The 18,805-nt window shown below is 45.1% G+C and overlaps 1 protein-coding gene across 5 annotated transcripts in view; it reads right to left on the reverse strand.

Annotated features, from left to right (window-relative positions):
• TEC (tec protein tyrosine kinase) overlaps nucleotides 1-18,324 on the reverse strand; it is a 181,765-nt gene extending 163,441 nt beyond the window's left edge. For 2 of the 5 annotated variants that reach the window (XM_073583480.1, XM_073583477.1), the window contains exons 1-2: nucleotides 17,846-18,121; nucleotides 3,126-3,250 (exon numbers count right to left, since the gene is read on the reverse strand). The gene's annotated coding sequence lies outside the window, so the exon portion shown is untranslated. Of the gene's footprint in view, nucleotides 1-3,125; nucleotides 3,251-17,845; nucleotides 18,122-18,180 lie in introns of those variants that run through there. The other 3 variants (XM_073583479.1, XM_073583476.1, XM_073583475.1) reach the window with 3 other exon arrangements.
• Between the last annotated feature and the right edge of the window lie 481 nt (nucleotides 18,325-18,805).

The raw sequence follows: 18,805 nt of genomic DNA on the forward strand, positions 1-18,805 counted from the left end.
CCTGTGCTGGTCGAAGGCAATGTGGAATATGAGGTAGAGAAAATATTGGATTCTCGTTTGGTTAGACGGAGACTCCAGTATTTGGTCAAATGGAAGGGTTATGGTCAGGAGGATAATTCTTGGGTCTCTGCCTCCGATATTCATCCCAATAGATTGGTTCGTGCTTTTCACCGGGCCCAACCTGATCGGCCAGGTGGCGTGGATGAGGGTTCGGTGACCCCTCCTCAAGGGGGGGTACTGTTGTGAGTTCATTCTCTGGTTCCCCTTCTGGACTCCCTCTAGTGGTGTTGGGAGGTGGTGCGGCTGGTTTGATCGGTGGAGATCTGCCACCTGAGAATGAGGATGACGATTGGATCTCAGGATTCTCAGATTGGATTTAAGACAGCCGACGCCCTATTCAGTTGCTGGTGATTCCTTCTGGCTTGTCAGCTTTTGGTTTTCAGCTCTGTTCCAGTCATCTAAAGCTAAGTTTTTCTGCTAATGTTCACACTTGATTTTGTTGGTTTATTCAGCTTTTTGTGTGGTCTGCCAGCCCCGACTGGGGGGCTGAGCTGAATTTCCACTCTTATTTATCAGCATTTTGCCAATTGGCTTTTTGTCCCTTACTAGTTCGGTCTCTTTTTGCTCTGTCTCAGAATATTTCAGAGTGCTGATATAGTGGGAGAAGTCTAGTGACTTCAGGGTTAATTTTGCTATCAGGAGTTTTGGACATTATTTTTGTGGGGTTTTTTGCAGGTTGCAGACAGTGTCTTCCCTTTCCTGTCTAGTTAGTTTGGGCCCCATCATTTGCTCAGCCTATTTTCCTGCCTGTGTTTGTGCCTTCATCTTGTTTCACCGTCAATACATGTGTGGGGGCTATCTATTCCTTTGGGGTCTGCTCTGGGGCAGTTAGTATTCCCTTTTCTTGCTTTAGGCTTATGTAGTCCTCCGGCCATGACGAGGCGTCTAGGTTCATCGTAGGCACGCTCCACGGCTACTGCTAGTTGTGTGGTAAGATCAGGGATCTGCAATCTGCATTGTTACCAACCACTCTGGTTTTCTGTGGCTTAGCTTGTTTTGCCTTTTTGTCCTCGGTGACGCATTCATAACAGCGAGCTGTGCCAAGAAGGTTTGCTGTGTCTGTCAGCGTAGTCTCCAGAGGCTGGAAGCGCTACCAGGAGATAGGCCAGTACACCAGGAGACATGGAGGGGGCCGTAGGAGGGCAACAACCCAGTAGCAGGACCGCTACTTCTGCCTTTGTGCAAGGAGGAACAGGAGGAGCACTGCCAGAGCCCTGCAAAATGACCTCCAGCAGGCCACAAATGTGCATGTGTCTGCACAAACGGTTAGAAACCGACTCCATGAGGATGGTCTGAGTGTCCGACGTCCACAGATGGGGATTGTGCTCACAGCCTAACACCTTGCAGGATGCTTGGCATTTGCCATAGAACACCATAATTGGCAAATTCACCACTGGCGCCCTGTGCTCTTCACAGATGAAAGCAGGTTCACACTGAGCACGTGACAGATGTGACAGAGTCTGGAGATGCCGTGGAGAGCGATCTGCTGCCTGCAACATCCTTCAGCATGACCGGTTTGGCAGTGGATCAGTAATGGTGTGGGGTGGCATTTCTTTGGAGGGCGGCGCAGCCCTGCATGTGCTCTCCAGAGGTAGCCTGACTGCCATTAGGTACCAAAATGAGATCCTCAGACCCCTTGTGAGACCATATGCTGGTGCGGTTGGCCCTGAGTTCCTCCTAATGCAGGACAATGCCAGCCCTCATGTGGCTGGAGTGTGCCAGCAGTTCCTGCAAGATAAAGGCATTGAAGCTATGGACTGGCCCGCCTCTTCCCCAGACCTGAATCCGATTGAGCACATCATGCCTCGCTCCATCCACCGTCACGTTGCACCACAGACTGTCCAGGAGTTGGCGGATGCTTTAGTCCAGGTCTGGGAGGAGATCTCTCAGGAGACCATCCGCCGCCTCATCAAGACCATGCCCAGGCGTTGTAGGGAGGTCATACAGGCACGTGGAGGCCACACAATACTGAGCATAATTTTGACTTGTTTTATGGACATTACATTACACTTTAATTTTGTGTGTGACTCCAAATCCAGGCCTCCATTGGTTAATAAATTTGATTTCCATTGATGATTTTTGTGTGATTTTGTTGTCAGCACATTCAACTTTGTACAGAAAAAAGTATTCAATGAGAATATTTTATTCATTCAGATCTAGGATGTGTTATTTGAGTGTTTCCTTTATTTTTTTGAGCACTGTATATATATATACACACACACACTGCTCAATAAAATACCACATCCTAGATATCACTGAATATTCCAGTTGCAAATCTTTATTCATTAGTGTATACAGTGCTTAAAAAAATAAAGGGAACACTTAAACAATACAATGTAACTCCAAGTCAATCACACTTGTGTAAAATCAACCTGTCCAGTTGTGAAGCAACACTGATTATGAATCAATTTTTCCTGCTGCTGTAGAAATGGAACAGACAACAGGTAGAAATGATAGGCAAATAGCAGGACAACCCCTATAAAGGAGTGGTTCTGCAGGGGGTGACCACAGACCATTTCTAGTGCTTTGTGGCTGTTGTTTTGGTCACTTTTGCATTTTGTCATTGCTCTCACCCCTAAAGCACATTAAATTGAAGGCGATACTTTAACCTCCCTTTATCATAATATAAACTGAATTAAGGTGAATTAAACAACTAGATAGGTATATGGATGTGAATGTTTCCTTCACCTTAATTCTGCTTATATTATGATAAAGGGAGGTTCAAGCATCACCTTCAGTTTAATGTGCTATTTATTTTTAATCTATTGGTGACATACGAATACACTGTCAGGTATTATATAAGTACTCAATATTCCTATTACATTACAGCAAATAGAGAATTTTAATGCACGATTCGTTAATATTTTAACATTTGTGATTTATTAAAGTACGTAGATTTAATATTATCAGAGTATATGTTTGTATCTTTTAATTTTTACTCTTAGTGTGCTTAATCAAACTCATTATTGACATTCTGGATATCGCATAAGTGAAAGAATTATGAATGCCTGCAAAGACAGTGACCTGCGAATACATAAGGAGACCAATCTGTGCCATGGCCATACCTTGAGAAAGCAGCACTGTGAGCCTTTGAAACGCATCAGTTTTTGGTTACTTCGGCACAACCTGGTTTCAGGAGTGATGTCACTCTCCACCTTCACGAGGATCCAGCAGTGCTGCTGACGGAGCGCTTAATACAGAAATGGAAGAGAAAAGTACGAGCACAATTGTCAGATAGGAAGACACTCGCGCAGCATAGTTCAACCTTTATATCATCGGTTGGACTGACTTTTTTGGACACTTCTTGCACGCAGCTTTTCACGCAAGGTAACTTCCCAGTGACTAAGTGGAGGACATGCTTGTAACCTGTTATCCTTTGGTGTTGGAAGGTCAATTACTGCGCACTTATTTAGGCAATAAGACGGCAACTGTGGTACAAAATTAACTTACTGTTTATGTAATGCTTTTATCTTTTACTAATACATAATTTGTGTATATTATATTACATTGATCTGAATATCTGGTCACTTAGATACTCTAACCTGCACATTGAGCATTTTAATTCACAGAGTGCTGCATCAGTTTATGGTATACAGTCATGCCCGAAAGTGTTAGCACCTGTTACTACGGTCGGCCGGGGTAGTGATACTTACCTCGCTTCTCCCGCTGCCAGGGTCCCTCGCCGCATCTCGCCGGCACTTCCGGATCTCCAGCCATGTTGGGGATCTCATTCTGCGCGCATGCGCACCTGACCGCTTAGGCTATGTGCACACGTAGTTTTTTGGGTGTGCGGATTTTGTAGAGAAAACCGCAGGTAAATATCTGCGGTTTTGCCTGCAGTTTTACACCTCATAATGGATGAGGTGTAAAACTGCAGCGTTTCTGCACCAAACAATTGACATGCTGCGGTTTGTAAACCGCAGCATGTGCACAGCTTTTTTTATTTCCATAGGAAATAAAGGTACTGTACAACACAGCAGAATTTGCTGCAGACCCGCAGGTGCAGAAACGTTGCGGAACCGCAGCAGAATCCGCACCGTGTGCACATACTCTTAGGTTGCGGGCGCGCACTCTCCCGGCAGCCTATTACTGTGGTGTTGTTATGACCAGGAAGCACTGCCCAGTCTGGGCTTGATCTCCGCGGGGCCTACAACTTGGTCCGTATCCACGCCGGGGACGAGTGGAAAACCGCATTTATGTGTACCTTGATGACATTCTCGTTTTTCTCCAGATCTGCCCTCTCATAGACGGAATAGTAATAAACAGCAAGGCACTCAAAGTTTCAAAAATTACTGAGAAGGTGCACAAGTAGGGTATCCAGCTCGTAATACTAGTAACAATGATAGGAAAATTAGGTGGAACGAAAATTATATACCCATGGGTAGCGCACGTATATTATAAATAAATGAATATATTGCACTGGATTATAATATCTGGTCTAACTATACTCTTCCTTCTTTCCTCCTAGGAGGACCAGCATGTTCAAACCATATATGATATAGGCACTAAATACAATCCTCTTTGACACATATTGCACACAATACCTTGGAGAACTTGTATCCTTTATTCTACTGCAGAGGAGCTTCACTTCAACTTTACTTTTACTGAGCATAGTATAGTTGTTCTTTTCCTTAATACTATATCTCACATATATCTTCGCGGAAGGACTACGCATTATGCGTCTTTGTTTAACAATCTCTATAGTTCAGGACTTTATATAAGCTTATTCGACATAACCTGCTATATAATTTTCGTTCCACCTAATTTTTCTATTTGTGTGCATCACGTGATACTTAATGATACTTAATTTATTGAATGTATTTCTGTTTCTGTTTTTTAAACAGTAAATCATGTTGACAAATTCTCTGATGAAGGTCCAATGAAGGACCGAAAACGTTCAGAATTCATGTGATTTGGATGCCAATAAAATATAAAGAATTTTTTCACGCATTTAAGTGCCAAGTTCATCATTGTTACTCTCACAGACGGAATGTTCGTCAAGTGTTACTACGTCTGAGAGAGAACCGCCTATACGCCAAATTCGAGAAGAGTATTTTCGAGCAGACTTCTTTACCATTTTTGGGGTTCATCATCTCTGACTCTGGTATAGAAATGGATCCCGAGAAAGTGTCTACCATTCTCAATTGACCGCGACCCCTCGGGGTGAGGGTTATCCAAAGATTTCTTGGTTTCGCAAACTATTACAGACAGTTCATTCCCCACTTCTCTCTAACCATGCATATTTCGCCTCTAATCCGCAAGGGAGCTAATCCCAGTGTTTGGTCTGCTGAGGTCAAAAACGCCTTTTTGACTCTGAAGCAAGCTTTTGCAAAAGCAACGGTACTTCATCGTCCTGACGCCAGCAGACCAGTCATCCTCCAGGTTGATGCCTCCTCCACCGGGGCAGGGGCAGTGCTTTCCCAAAGGTCATCGACCAGTCGTCTGATTACTTGTGGATTTTTCTCCAAAGCGTTTTCTACTTCTGAACGCAATTATTCCATCAGCCATAAAGCTGGCATTGGAAGAGTGGCAGTACCTTCTTGAGGGGGCAGTACATCCTTTCACAATTTTCACCGATCACAAGAATCTGGCCTACATTCAGTCTGCACACAGACTCAACCCCCAGCAAGCCAGGTGGTCCCTGTTCTTCACCCGTTTTGACTTTGAACTGCACTTCCGGCCAGGCGAGAAGAACGTCAAGGCTGATGCATTGTCCAGGTCCTTCCAGGTGACTAACATGAAGGAGAATCCATCTCACATTATCGATCCTTCCAAGATCATCACTGTGGCTCCCCTGAATCTTGATACCCTACCGCCGGGTAAAACATTCGTTCCAAAGAAAGACAGAAAGAGGGTGTTGAGCTGGGGCCATTCTTCTAAAATTTCCGGTCATGCAGGGACTAAGACCTACTTCCTTATGTCCCGCTATTATTGGTGGCCTTCCCTTCGCCGGGACGTTAAAGATTTTACAGCATCCTGTCCATCCTGCGCCAGGAACAAGATTCCGAGACATCTACCCTCTGGGGCCCTGCATCCTCTTCCTTCGTTTACTTGGCGGCATATAGCCATGGATTTCATCAACGACCTTCCTCACTCCAAGGTTTGCACTGTCATTCTGGTGGTTGTGGACCGTTTTTCAAAAATTGCCCACTTTGTCCCACTCTCTGGCTTGCCCTCTGCTCTCGAGTTGGCTAAGATTTTTATTCAGCCCGTCTTCAGTATCCATGGCTTTCCGCAACACATCGTGCCTGACAGAGGAGTCCAATTCATCTCTCGGTTCTGGAGAGCTCTCTGCAAACTTATGGACGTGACCATGAACTTCTCCGCCTATCATCCCCAGTCCAACGGTCAGGTGGAACGGACTAAACAGGTATTGACTTCTTATCGCCGACATTTTTCTAACTCCCACCAGGATGATTGGGTCCATCTCCTTCCTTGGGCTGAGTTTGCATACAACAATCACACCAGTGAGTCTGCTGCCAAGTCTCCGTTCTTCATCGTCTCAGGCCAGCACCCCAACCTGCCTCTGCCGGTCTCTCCAGTCTCGTGTGTTCCGGCAGCCGACTCTCTGTCCATGGACTTTTCTAGGATTTGGAAGGAGACCAAGGAGACACTCGAAAAGTTGTGTGCCCAGATGAAGAGGCATGCCGATAAAAGGCGATTGGACGTTCCTCCTTATCAACCCGGCGATAAAGTTTGGCTCTCGTCCAAGTATATCCGACTCAAAATTCCCTCCTACAAATTCGGACCCCGTTACATTGGTCCTTTCGAGATCTTGGGACGAATCAACGACGTTGCCTACAAGTTGAGGTTGCCTGCCTCGCTCTGCATTCCCAACACCTTCCATGTAGCTCTCCTTAAACCTGTGGTACTTAACCGTTTTCACTCTTCCTCTGGTTCTTCTCCTCCACCTGTCAGTACTAATAATGTCTTTGAGGTGAGGGATATACTTGCCAGGAAAAAGGGGGAAGACCTTCTTCTTAATTGATTGGAAGGGGTATGGTCCTGAGGAGAGGTTGTGGGACCATCTGGCGAATATCAATGCACTCAGTATCCTGACGAGGTTTCTTGCCAGCCTTAAGAAAAGGGGATGTAGGGGAGGGGGTACTGTTAATACAGTCGGCCGGGGGAGTGATACTTACCTCGCTTCTCCCTCTGCCAGGGTCCCTCGCCGGCACTTCCGGATCTCCAGCCGCGCTGGGGATCTCATTCTGCGAGCATGCGCACCCGACCGCTTAGGTCGCGGGCGTGCGCTCTCCCAGCAGCCTAATACTGTCGGGTTGTTATGACCTGGAAGCACTGCCCAGTCTGGGGAGAGGATACCGGGTATAGCAGGCTGCTTCCTACTAGAGGAAGCGCCTGATTATTGTTGTACCTACCGCGTTGCCTTCCCTAGATACCCCGGTTCCTGTGCAATCTCAGGTCCTCTTGCACTCATCAGAGTGCTGTTCCTCTCCGTGTCTTCATCTTGCCCTGTCCTTTTGCTCTGAAGATCTCGGATCCTTGGACTCCCGGTCATTCCTGCACTCTGCTCTGCTTCCACGGTCCCTGTTTCTCAATCCCCAGATTCCATTCCTGCGTACTGCTCTGCTCCCACGGTCCCTGGCTCCCAAATCCCCGAATTCCATTACTGCACACTGCTCTGCTCCCACGGTCCCTGGTTCCCAAATCCCCGAATTCCATTACTGCACACTGCTCTGCTCCCACGGTCCCTGGTTCCCAAATCCCCGAATTCCATTACTGCACACTGCTCTGCTCCCACGGTCCCTGGTTCCCAAATCCCCGAATTCCATTACTGCACACTGCTCTGCTCCCACGGTCCCTGGTTCCCAATCCCCGGATTCCATTCCTGCACCTCTCTCCTCCTTCCGTGTACTCCGTGTTGCCATCAGCTCCTTCCCTATGCCCGGTTCTTTGTCACTCCCCAATATCCCGTACCGCTGTTAGCCTCATCTCCTATGAGCCGACCCTTGGTATCAGCAGTCGTTGTCTCTGACCCCCGGGCCTGCTCCTGACACTCCCTATATAGGGGGTGGTATCCCAAGGTCAGCTCGCCCAGGTGGATCCAGGTACAGCGATCCTGAGGGTCCACTCCTGGAAGCGTAACAGTACCCTTGAAATTGTTACAGAAATGAAGTATTTCTCCTAGAAAATTATTCTGATTACACGTTCTGTTATGTTTATTTCCTTTGTGTGCATTGTAACAACACAGAAAACTGTGAAAAAAGGCAAACTGGACATAATTTCACAAAAAATGGGCACAACACAATTGTGGGCACCTTTCGAAAAATTGTGACTAAACAACTTTGTTTCAAGCATGTGATGTGCATTCAAACTCACCTGTGGCAAGTAACAGGTGTGGGCAATATGAAAATTACACCTGAAACCAGATAAAAAGAGAAGTTCATTCAATATTTGCATTGTTTGTCTGTGTGTGCCACACTAAACATGGAGAACACAAAGAGGAGAAGAGAACTGCCTGAGGACTTGAGAACCAAAATTGTTGGAACAGTATCAACAATCTCAAGGTTACAAGTCCATCTCCAGAGATCTTGATGTTCCTTTGTCCAGAGTGTGTAACATAATCAACAAGTTTACAAGGCATAACACTGTAGCTAATCTCCCTGGATGTGGACGGCAAAAAAAAATTGATGAAAGGTTGCAACGCATGATAGTCAAGATGGTGGATAGGCAGCTCCAATCAAGTTCCAAAGAAATTCAAGCTGTCTTGCTGGGTTAGGGTGCATCAGTGTCAGAGCAAACCATCCGTTGACATTTGAATGAAATTAAATGCTATGGCAGGAGACACAGGAGGACCCTACTGCTGACACAGAGACATAAAAAAGATAGACTGCAGTTTGCGAATATGTATGGGAGTCAGGACAAAATCCTTCTGGGAAAGAGTCTTGTGGACAGATGAGACCAAGATAAAGCTTTTTAGTAAAGTACATCATTCTACTGTTTACTGAAAACAGAATGAGGCCAACAAAGAAAATAACACAGTACCTACAATCAAACATGGTGGAGGCTCAAATATGTTTTTGGGTTGTTTTGCCATTTCTGGCACTGGGTGCCTTGCCTGTGTACACAGCATTATGAAATTTCAAGGTTAACAAAGGATTTTGGGTCGCAATGTAGTGCCCAGTGTCAGAAAGCTGGGTTTGCATCCTAGGTCAGGGGTGTTCCAGTAAGACAATGAACCCATACACACTTCAGGAAGTACCAGAAATGGATAGAAACAAAGCGCTGGAGGGTTCTGAAGTAGCCAGAAATGAGTCCGGATGAAAATCCCATTGAACACCTGCGGACAGATCTTAAAATTGCTGTTGGGAGAAGGCGCCTTCAAATACGAGACCTGGAGCAGTTTGCAAAAGAAGAGTGGCCCGAAAATCCAGTTGAGCTGTGTAACAAGCTTGTTGATAGTTATAGGAAGCGATTGATTGCAGTTATTTATTCCAAAGGGTGTGCAACCAAATATTAAGTTGAGGATGCCAACAATATTGTCCTGCCCATTTTGGTTTTTTTTGTGTGAAATTATGTCCAATTTGCCTTTCTCTGTTTTCTTTGTGTTGTTCCAATACATACAATGGAAATAAACATGTGTATAACAAAACATGTATATTTGCAATCGTTTTCTGGGAGAAATACATCATTATATGGAACAATCTCATGGGAGCCAATACTTTCGGGTATGACTGTATATATGTGTAATATCTATATTGCTATTCAGCCCTCACTTTTGGCACTAGGAGACCACGTATCACACACTGTTTACTGACAACACGAGGATTACATCCTGCAGATAAAATAATTTAGGATTTATTTATTCTCTGTATACCCTCTATGTGAAGGTACCGTCAGTGTCACTCACCTCCAACTCAGTATATAATCGGCACCGCAGTCGTTACCTGAGGGATTGGAGTAAAGTTATCTTTACGAAACACATGCAGTCCAAACCAACTGCACTTAACCCCTTAACGACCAGGGGTATTTTTGGTTTTGCATTTTCATTTTTCCCTCCCCTTCTTTCTTTTATTTTTCCGTCTATATGGCCATGTGAGGGCTTATTTTTTGCGGGACGAGTTGTACTTTTAAATGACACCATTGGTTTTACCATGTCGTGTACTCGAAAACGGGAAAAAAATTCCAAGTGCGGTGAAATTGCCAAAAAAGTGCAATCCCACACTTGTTTTTTGCTTGGCTTTTTTGCTAGGTTCACTAGATGCTAAATCTGACCTGCCATTATGATTCTCCAGGTCATTACGAGTTCATAGACACCAAACATGTCTATGTCCTCTTTAATCTAAGTGGTGAAAAAAATTCCAAAGTTTGCTAAAAAAAAAAAAAAAAAAAAAAAAATTTGCGCAATTTTCCGAGACCCGTAGCGTCTCCACTTTTCATGATCTGGGGTCGGGTGAGGGCTTATTTTTTCCGTGCCAGGCTGACGTTTTTAATGATTCCACTTTTGTGCAGATACGTTCTTTTGATCGCCAGTTATTGCATTTTAATGCAAATGTCTTGGCGACCAAAAAAACGTAATTCGGGCGTTTTGAATTTTTTTCTCGCTACACCGTTTAGCGATCGGGTTAATGCTATTTTTTTTTATTGATAGATCGGGCGATTCTGAATGCGGCGATACCTAATATGTGTATGTGGGATTTTTTTTTTTACTGTTTTATTTTGATTGGGGCGAAAGGGGGGTGATTTGAACTTTTAGGTTTTTTAAATTTTTTTATTTTTAAACTTTTTTTTTTTTTTTTTACTTTTGGCATGCTTCAATAGCCTCCACAGGAGAAGCATGCGCAACCCAATCGGCACTGCTACATATGGGCGATTAGCAGATCGCCCATATGTAGCAGATTTACTGCTGTGCTTTCACCGCCGACCACCGGGTGGCGCTGAAAGCCATATGCCTGGAACAACCATAGAGGTCTCATAGAGACCTCTGGTTGTCCAGGCAACATGACGCCGACCCCCGATCACGTGACGGGGGTCGGCGATGATGTCATTTCCGGCCCGGCGGCCGGAAATGCTATTTAAATGCCCACTGTCAGCTTTGACAGCGGGATTTAACTAGTTAAAGGGGTTAAAGGTTAGTCCACCATGGCAATCTGTTCAGTATTTCTGTCTTTTTGACAGTGGTTTCTCTGCCCCAGCGCGGTAATGAGCACACATTCAGTTATTCATTCATTGACAATCAGCACACAGAACCATTGTCTCTGCCAGCTGCTAATCATATCCTAAAGTACATTAGGCAAAGCGCTAGTGCTATAATAGCCGCTATATAATCTATGCACATAACTACATACAGTAGCGACCAAAGGTTTTGCATTTTTTTTTAAATTGTGATTACTTCTATCTGGTTGTTGTTATGCCATTTTCCCGGTGATTTTAGTAAACTGGAAGCAAAGGTTGTCAGCTATAAGGATGAAAATTGTGTTTGATGTTGTTTTATCCCTTTATGTGTTAATTTTCAACATTTGCTAGGCCAAATGTTTTGCATATTTTGTCATGGATAGTCAAATTTTGCCCAATTTCTTTTTTTGTGTGTTTGTTTTTCGGGTAAAACATGGCAAAGACAAGGCCAAATTTATCACCAGATGTCAGGAAGCTTGTTATTCTGAGAGTGAAGTCAGGCAAAAGCCAAAAAGGAACTATGGAATTCAACTGCTCTCAGAGTCAAGTGAGACGTATAATAAAGAAGGAACAAGAAGGTTATGGAACAGCAGACAAACCTAGAAGTGGACGACCATGGAAAACGTCCTCCAAAGTTGATCACATTATTAAGAAAAAGTCATTATCTGATGTCCATAAAACTGATGTACAGATTACGCATGAAATGAACGAAGAATATGGGATCAAAGGGAGTCAAAACTGTGAAGTGACGGCTAGTAGGAGTAGGGTTGAATGCACAAGTTCCAGTCAGGAAGCCTCTCATCTCTGCAAAGAAATCTTGACTTGAGTTTGCCAAAGAACACAGCCAATGGAAAGAGTCAGATTGGTCTAAAGTGTTGTTGTCGGCTGAATCCAACCTAGCTCAATCTGTTTGGTAGTGATGACAAGCACTATATATACCGCCCAATTGGAAAATGTAATGATGCAATGTACCAAACACCAACAATGAAACATGGTGGTGGCAATGTCATGGTTTGGGGCTACTTTTCTGCATCTGCCATTGGCCCTCTGCATAGCATTGATGGAAATATGAATGCTAACATGTACAGCTATATCCAGGAGAATGTAATGCTGCCACATGGTAAAACCATAGGCAGGGGCTGGAAATTCCAGGAAGACAATGATCCTAAGCACACATTAGTCAAAAATTGGTTAGCAAAGAAAAATGTTTACCTGTTGCAATGGCCAAGCCAATCAGCTGATTTACACCCTATAGAGCACCTTTGGGATGAGTTAGGGTGATGAGTTGGGGCCCGTACCCATAGAAATAAAGTTGAATTGTTTGCAGATTTGCAAATGGAATGAAGTGAGATCCCTCAGGATGTCTTGAACACCCGAGTGGCTTCAATGTCCCGTCGGTGTGGTGCAGTTATTAAAGCAAGAGGTTATGCTACAAAATACTTAGTTATGGCTGTGTAAACAATGAATAACTATGTTGTGAACAATATAATAGTATATGCAAAACTTTTGACAATCAGTTTTCTTTCATTAAATAACCATACCCATTTTCTAAAGCATTTTGGTTAAAATTAAGGTCTTACATGATAATAGCTTCATGCACTTTCAATTCATCACCAGGAAAATGGCATCAAAACAACCCAACAGAAGTAATACTATTCACACTTTAAAAAAATGCAAAACTTTTGGTTGCCACTGTACATTATGTAGACTGTCTGCAGGATTCTTAGTATTTTGACAACATCATTTTTATGCTCATTTTCAAACTTCAAGAATTTTCAAAGGTTTTATGGATTGATGAGAGAATGACTCTTGACGAACCAGATGGGTGGATCAGTTATGGAAATAGACCTCCTCTATGACTCAGACGCCAGTAAGGTGAAGGTGGGGAACTGCTATCTATTTATCTATTTTATTCACTTATATAGCGCTATTAATTCCACAGCGCTTTATAGACATTATCGTCACTGTCCCCATTGGGGCTCACAATCTATCTTTCCTATCAGTATGTCTTTGGAGTGTGGGAGGAAACCAGCGAACCCAGAGGAAACTCACACAAACACGGGGAGAACATACAAATTCCTTGCAAATATCGTCCTAGATGTGATGTCAACCCAGGATCCCAGCGCTGCAAGGTTTGAGTGCTAACCACTTAGCCACCATGCTGCTCATATGGGCTGTATTACTAAAGATGAGCTGGTTGGAGCTGATTGGGTTGAAGATGGACTCAAAATCAACTCCCAAACATACTGCCAGTTTTTAGAAGACACTTTCATAAGAAGTGGTAAAGGAAAAGGTATGCATCTTTCAAGAAAACCATGATTTTTATGAATCACAATGCTCCATCACATGCACAGAAGTCTCCACTGCTCAGCTGCCAGTAATGGTCTTAAAGATTAAAGAAAAAAGAGATGAACCCTTTCTCACCTGAATTAAAACCTATTGACAACTTGTGGGCCCTTCGTAAAAGGGAGATTTACGGTGAAGGAAAGCAGTGGACACTTCTGAACAGTGTTTGGGAGCATGACCGCCATCAGAGCATTACTGCCCCCAATGGTGTATGGGGCCTAGTGAGCAGAAGCAAAGAGGTGGGGGCTTAGGTCCTAGGGTATAATAATATGAATTGAGATTGGAGGATGGCAGACAGTAAATGATGCTGCGTTGAGGGTGGGGGAGATCACATGATGATGAATTGAGGGTGGGGGAGAGAAGTTGATAATGAATAAAGGGTGGGGGTGAGAGAAAGAGGACACGATATAATGAATTGGAGTGGAGGGGGGGAAAGTAAATTTAATGAATCGGGGGGAGCGTTGAGGATCTAGGAGTGTGAATGGTATTGAATTGGGGGAAAAGAGTACAGGTGCCAATAAATTTACGTGTATATTTGGTGGGGAAAGTGGCTATTTATGGTTGGTGGGGGCACATAGGTGAATTACAACTTATAATTGGAATGGTGGGATGCATAGTAACTAAATTTATATTAATGATGGGTGCACGTCTGTATTCAGCTGCGTCGTCTAGAACTTGGGGAAAAAGTGGGAAATGTGCTCTGGAAGCGGTGCTCTACATAACTGTGTTATTTTCTATAGAGACAAGTACTGGCTGGAAGAAGTGATGGCAGTCTGCGCTGGATGAAGAAATGCGAAGATGAAGGACTCGAACTAGAAATGTGAGCCAGTGTGTTACCTGTACACTGGCACTATGTACAGAGCTCCTGTGTATAATGGCACTGTTGATCCTTATTACCTGTACACTGACACTATATACAGAGCTCATGTGTATAATGTTACTGGTGATCACTGTAATACCTATACATTGATACTATATACAGAGCTCCTGTGTGTAATTTCACTGGTGAGCAATGTATTACCTATATACTCTATAGAGAGATCATGTGTATAATGTCACTGCTGAGTCATTTTATTAGGCCACGTTCACACATTCAATATTTAGTCAGTAATTTACATCAGTATTTGAAAGCCAAAACAAGGAATTGGTGAAAAATGCATTTGTGGAACACGTGTTTCTATTATACTTTTCCTAAGATTGTTCCACTCCTGGTTTTGGCTTAGAAATACTGAATGCATGGACTTAGCCTTACTTGTAGACCAGTGGTCCCCAAACTTTCTAACCTTGAGATCCACATTCAGCTCTGAGAGAGGGTCGCGAGCCATGTTCAGCTTTGAGACATGGTCGCAAGCCACATCTGGCTCCCACACTACCTTACATTAGTGGCAACCAAAGCCCCTATTATGGGTATAATGGCAGCCAAAGCTTTTCCACAGAAGTAGTATACAAAGATCCAAGGGTTCCCACAATCCCCCTCTTCAGTATTCTTCCATCCAGCACTCCCACCACACTGTTGTATCCAGCTTCAAGCACCTCCTCTAACCGGTAGTATCATCCTGTCTCCAGCATACCATACTTAAATTATCTCTAAACCCCTAAGACCAGTATATGTGCATCCAGATCTGCTCTTGTGTCGGACTACTCACAAAATTCACCATTTTGAGATGTACTCTTCGCAGCTGTTTGCTAGACCTGGAGCTAATGCACCAAGCTAGCAGACAGCCGCGAGCCACAATTCATGAGATCGCGAGCCACATGTGGCTCCCGAGCTCCAGGTTGGGGATCCCTGCTGTAGACTATACACTATATACAGAGCTCCTGTGTAAAATGTTACTGATGATCCCTGTATTTATTACCTGTACACTGACACTATACACTGTATACTAAATACAGAGCTCCTGTGCATAACGGCACTTATGGTAATATTAGTATTGTAGGTTTTTTTTATTAGTGATCAGTATTGTAGTATTCGATCACTATATGGTGGCAATATGTGGTCTGGTCATAGTGTGGCGGTATTTGCTCCTTGTATGCGGCATTATTCGGTCACTATGCGGTAGTAATATGTGGTCTAGTCATGGTGTGATGGTATTTGTCCCTTGTATGTAGTGTTATTTTAAAACATGAATGTGATACTTTCCCTTAAAAAAAAATAAATACAAATATACCTAAAAAGAGTATTGGATATTTTAAGAAATATTTAATAGGGTAGAGTAGAGTAGGGCCCGACCAAAAGAGTCTACCTTGTCGTGGTGGTAGCATCTTAAACATTTTTGGGCCAAAAACAAAAGCTGATGGCTATTTTTGTGATCTGTTGCTCTATGGGAACTCTTAATGTGTGATTGGTGGGGATGAGGTGCAGAAGTGGAGTTTTTCCAAGAGTGGGTGATGGACGGTGGAAGGTTCAAGGTGTAGAGGCGAAGTCTCAAGGAGCCCGAAAATTTTGTTAGTATGACGCCCTGAAATTCCTGGTGACAGCCATCTGGGAGTCTGTGGTTGGTGCTGTTCAAAAGGTTAATAATCAACAGATTACGAAACTGACAGACTTCATGGATGGAAGGCTTAAGACTTATTGAAAAAGAAAGGCAACTATATTTGTCACGAACATCTTTTTGTGAAATGTATTTTGTACATTGAGGTGTTCTCACTTTAACAATAGAAAATAAACAACTTATATGTGAAAAATTTACACTTCATTTAGTTGCATAATAATTCTGCACACAGATATTCTCTGAAGAAAGACAAAACCTCACTTCTGCTTTCTTAAATATTCAGGTGTCAGGTTTATTAACCTTTGGGACTGACCCACAGAACTAGAGTTGTTCAATACTAAATTTAATCATCAAAAATACAAATAACTTAATAACTGTGTACAGACATGCATTATATATACACTACACACATATACACTATGCGGCGTGTATATTCTACCCAGACATATACACATGCATTATATGTACACATATACCATATATATGGGAAACGATCCCACCCGTCATACTAACTAATTTACTGGCGGTCTATAATGGACACATAAGTTCAGTGTGTGACCCTTTTTTGCTTTTATCTATTTGATTTAATGTTTCTTGTAATTAAACATCAACAATCAGCGTGGTAATAGCCCATCTCAGCTCCATATCGCCTATGACCTATACAAATAGAAGTCTTCAAACAGAGGCGGGACAGACATCTGACTGGGATGATTTAGTGAATCCTGCTTTGAGCAAGGGGTGGGACACGATGGCCCAGGAGGTCCCCTCCAACTCTACCACTCTATGATTCTATGAAATACACAGGAAGTGGTCTAATGTAAAGTGCGGACTATTGCAGACAGTGTCCGTCAGCCGGAGGACCCCCAGACTCCCGATTTACCGTCAGCCGGAGGACCCCCAGACTCCCGATTTACCGTCAGCCGGAGGACCCCCAGACTCCCGATTTACCGTCAGCCGGAGGACCCCCAGACTCCCGATTTACCGTCAGCCGGAGGACCCCCAGACTCCCGATTTACCGTCAGCCGGAGGACCCCCAGACTCCCGATTTACCGTCAGCCGGAGGACCCCCAGACTCCCGATTTACCGTCAGCCGGAGGACCCCCAGACTCCCGATTTACCGTCAGCCGGAGGACCCCCAGACTCCCGATTTACCGTCAGCCGGAGGACCCCCAGACTCCCGATTTACCGTCAGCCGGAGGACCCCCAGACTCCCGATTTACCGTCAGCCGGAGGACCCCCAGACTCCCGATTTACCGTCAGCCGGAGACCCCAGACACCCGATTTACCGTCAGCCGGAGGACCCCCAGACTCCCGATTTACCGTCAGCCGGAGGACCCCCAGACACCCGATTTACCGTCAGCCGGAGGACCCCCAGACTCCCGATTTACCGTCAGCCGGAGGACCCCCAGACACCCGATTTACTGCTCCGGAATCAATCACTAATAACAAATAAAATAGCGCAGCATAAAATGAAGGGCCAGCAGCAGCGGAGTCTCATGGTGATGGATGAGATTGCTCCATTATCTGCATGAATTCCAATAACGGAACAGACTTTCTAATGTGTGAACAGAGACCAGTCAGCAGGGTCCAAAGTAGGACGGTTCCCTCACAAGCTGGCCCCCGGCACGGTGCAGGCACATAGGGTCACTTCCAGCCTCTTGTCCATGTCATACTATGTGTCACACAATCACTAAAAACTTCTTACAAAACTTATTTACCAACAACCCAAATCAAACTGACATGTGTGCAGTGTAAAGTGTGCGCCATATTAGCGCCATTGCCGCAGACACCTGCGGGTGACGGCACCGTACCTGGCCCGGGCTCCGGGGACGCCTGGTGTACGGGGTGACGAGTGCTGCCACCCACACCCTCCGCGGCTCCTCGGCGTGCCGCAGCTGCGGAAATGTCAGCTCTCTGCTCCCCGTGACGAAACCCTGCAGCCCCGCCCCGTATGTGTGTATCAGGGGCAGTTGTGCCCTCCCTCGGCCGGGTCTGGCACATGGCCGCCTGCAGCCTGGCATCTAGGGGCGCAGTGACGGCACAGCATGGCGTGCCCGGGAGGCAGGGCTGAGTGTGGGGGGCGCAGAGGACCGTACATGGGGGAGGTGACGGCAGAGCAGGTGCACAGACTGGGGACTGGACTCACTGAGCTCTGCGCCATCCTGTGAGCAGCCGGAGGGCAGCAGCGCCACCTAGCGGTAATAATGTGGGAGTGCGATAGAGGATGGACACTCGCGGGATCGCGACAAGCTGCGCGATGTATCGTCCTGATCGAGTGTAGTCGGGTGTTCAGAATTAGTGACCGTCCAGAGAGACTGCAGCAAGGATAGAAGGTTGATTTATGCATCACTCCCTGCTCGTTAGTCCCCACCTCACTAGTGACCTCTGCTCGTCATCTAAAGTGTCCCGAGTACATTGTCACACACGGCCCCGATGCATCAGTCATTACTCGGAAATTACTTAGAAGAGTCGATCACTTCTTACGCGACATGGAGTTGTGCAAAAATTAGCAAATTGTGGTGTTTTCAGGCCAGTGTCACTCAACTCTGACAAAACGAACGAAGGTGGAACTGGACGGGGACAGGACAAGCGTAGGACAGGGACAGGATGGGGGCAGGACGGCGACAGGACAGGGACAGGATGGGGGCAGGACGGCGACAGGACAAGGGCAGGATGGGGACAGGACAAGGATAGGACGGGGGCAGGATGGCGACAAGACGGAGCAGGACGGCGACAGGACAGGGGCAGGACGGCGACAGGACAGGGGCAGG

The sequence above is a fragment of the Dendrobates tinctorius genome, unplaced genomic scaffold (assembly GCF_039654945.1).
Source record: "Dendrobates tinctorius isolate UK_male_01 unplaced genomic scaffold, ASM3965494v1 ptg000079l, whole genome shotgun sequence".
Lineage (NCBI taxonomy): Eukaryota > Metazoa > Chordata > Amphibia > Anura > Dendrobatidae > Dendrobates > Dendrobates tinctorius.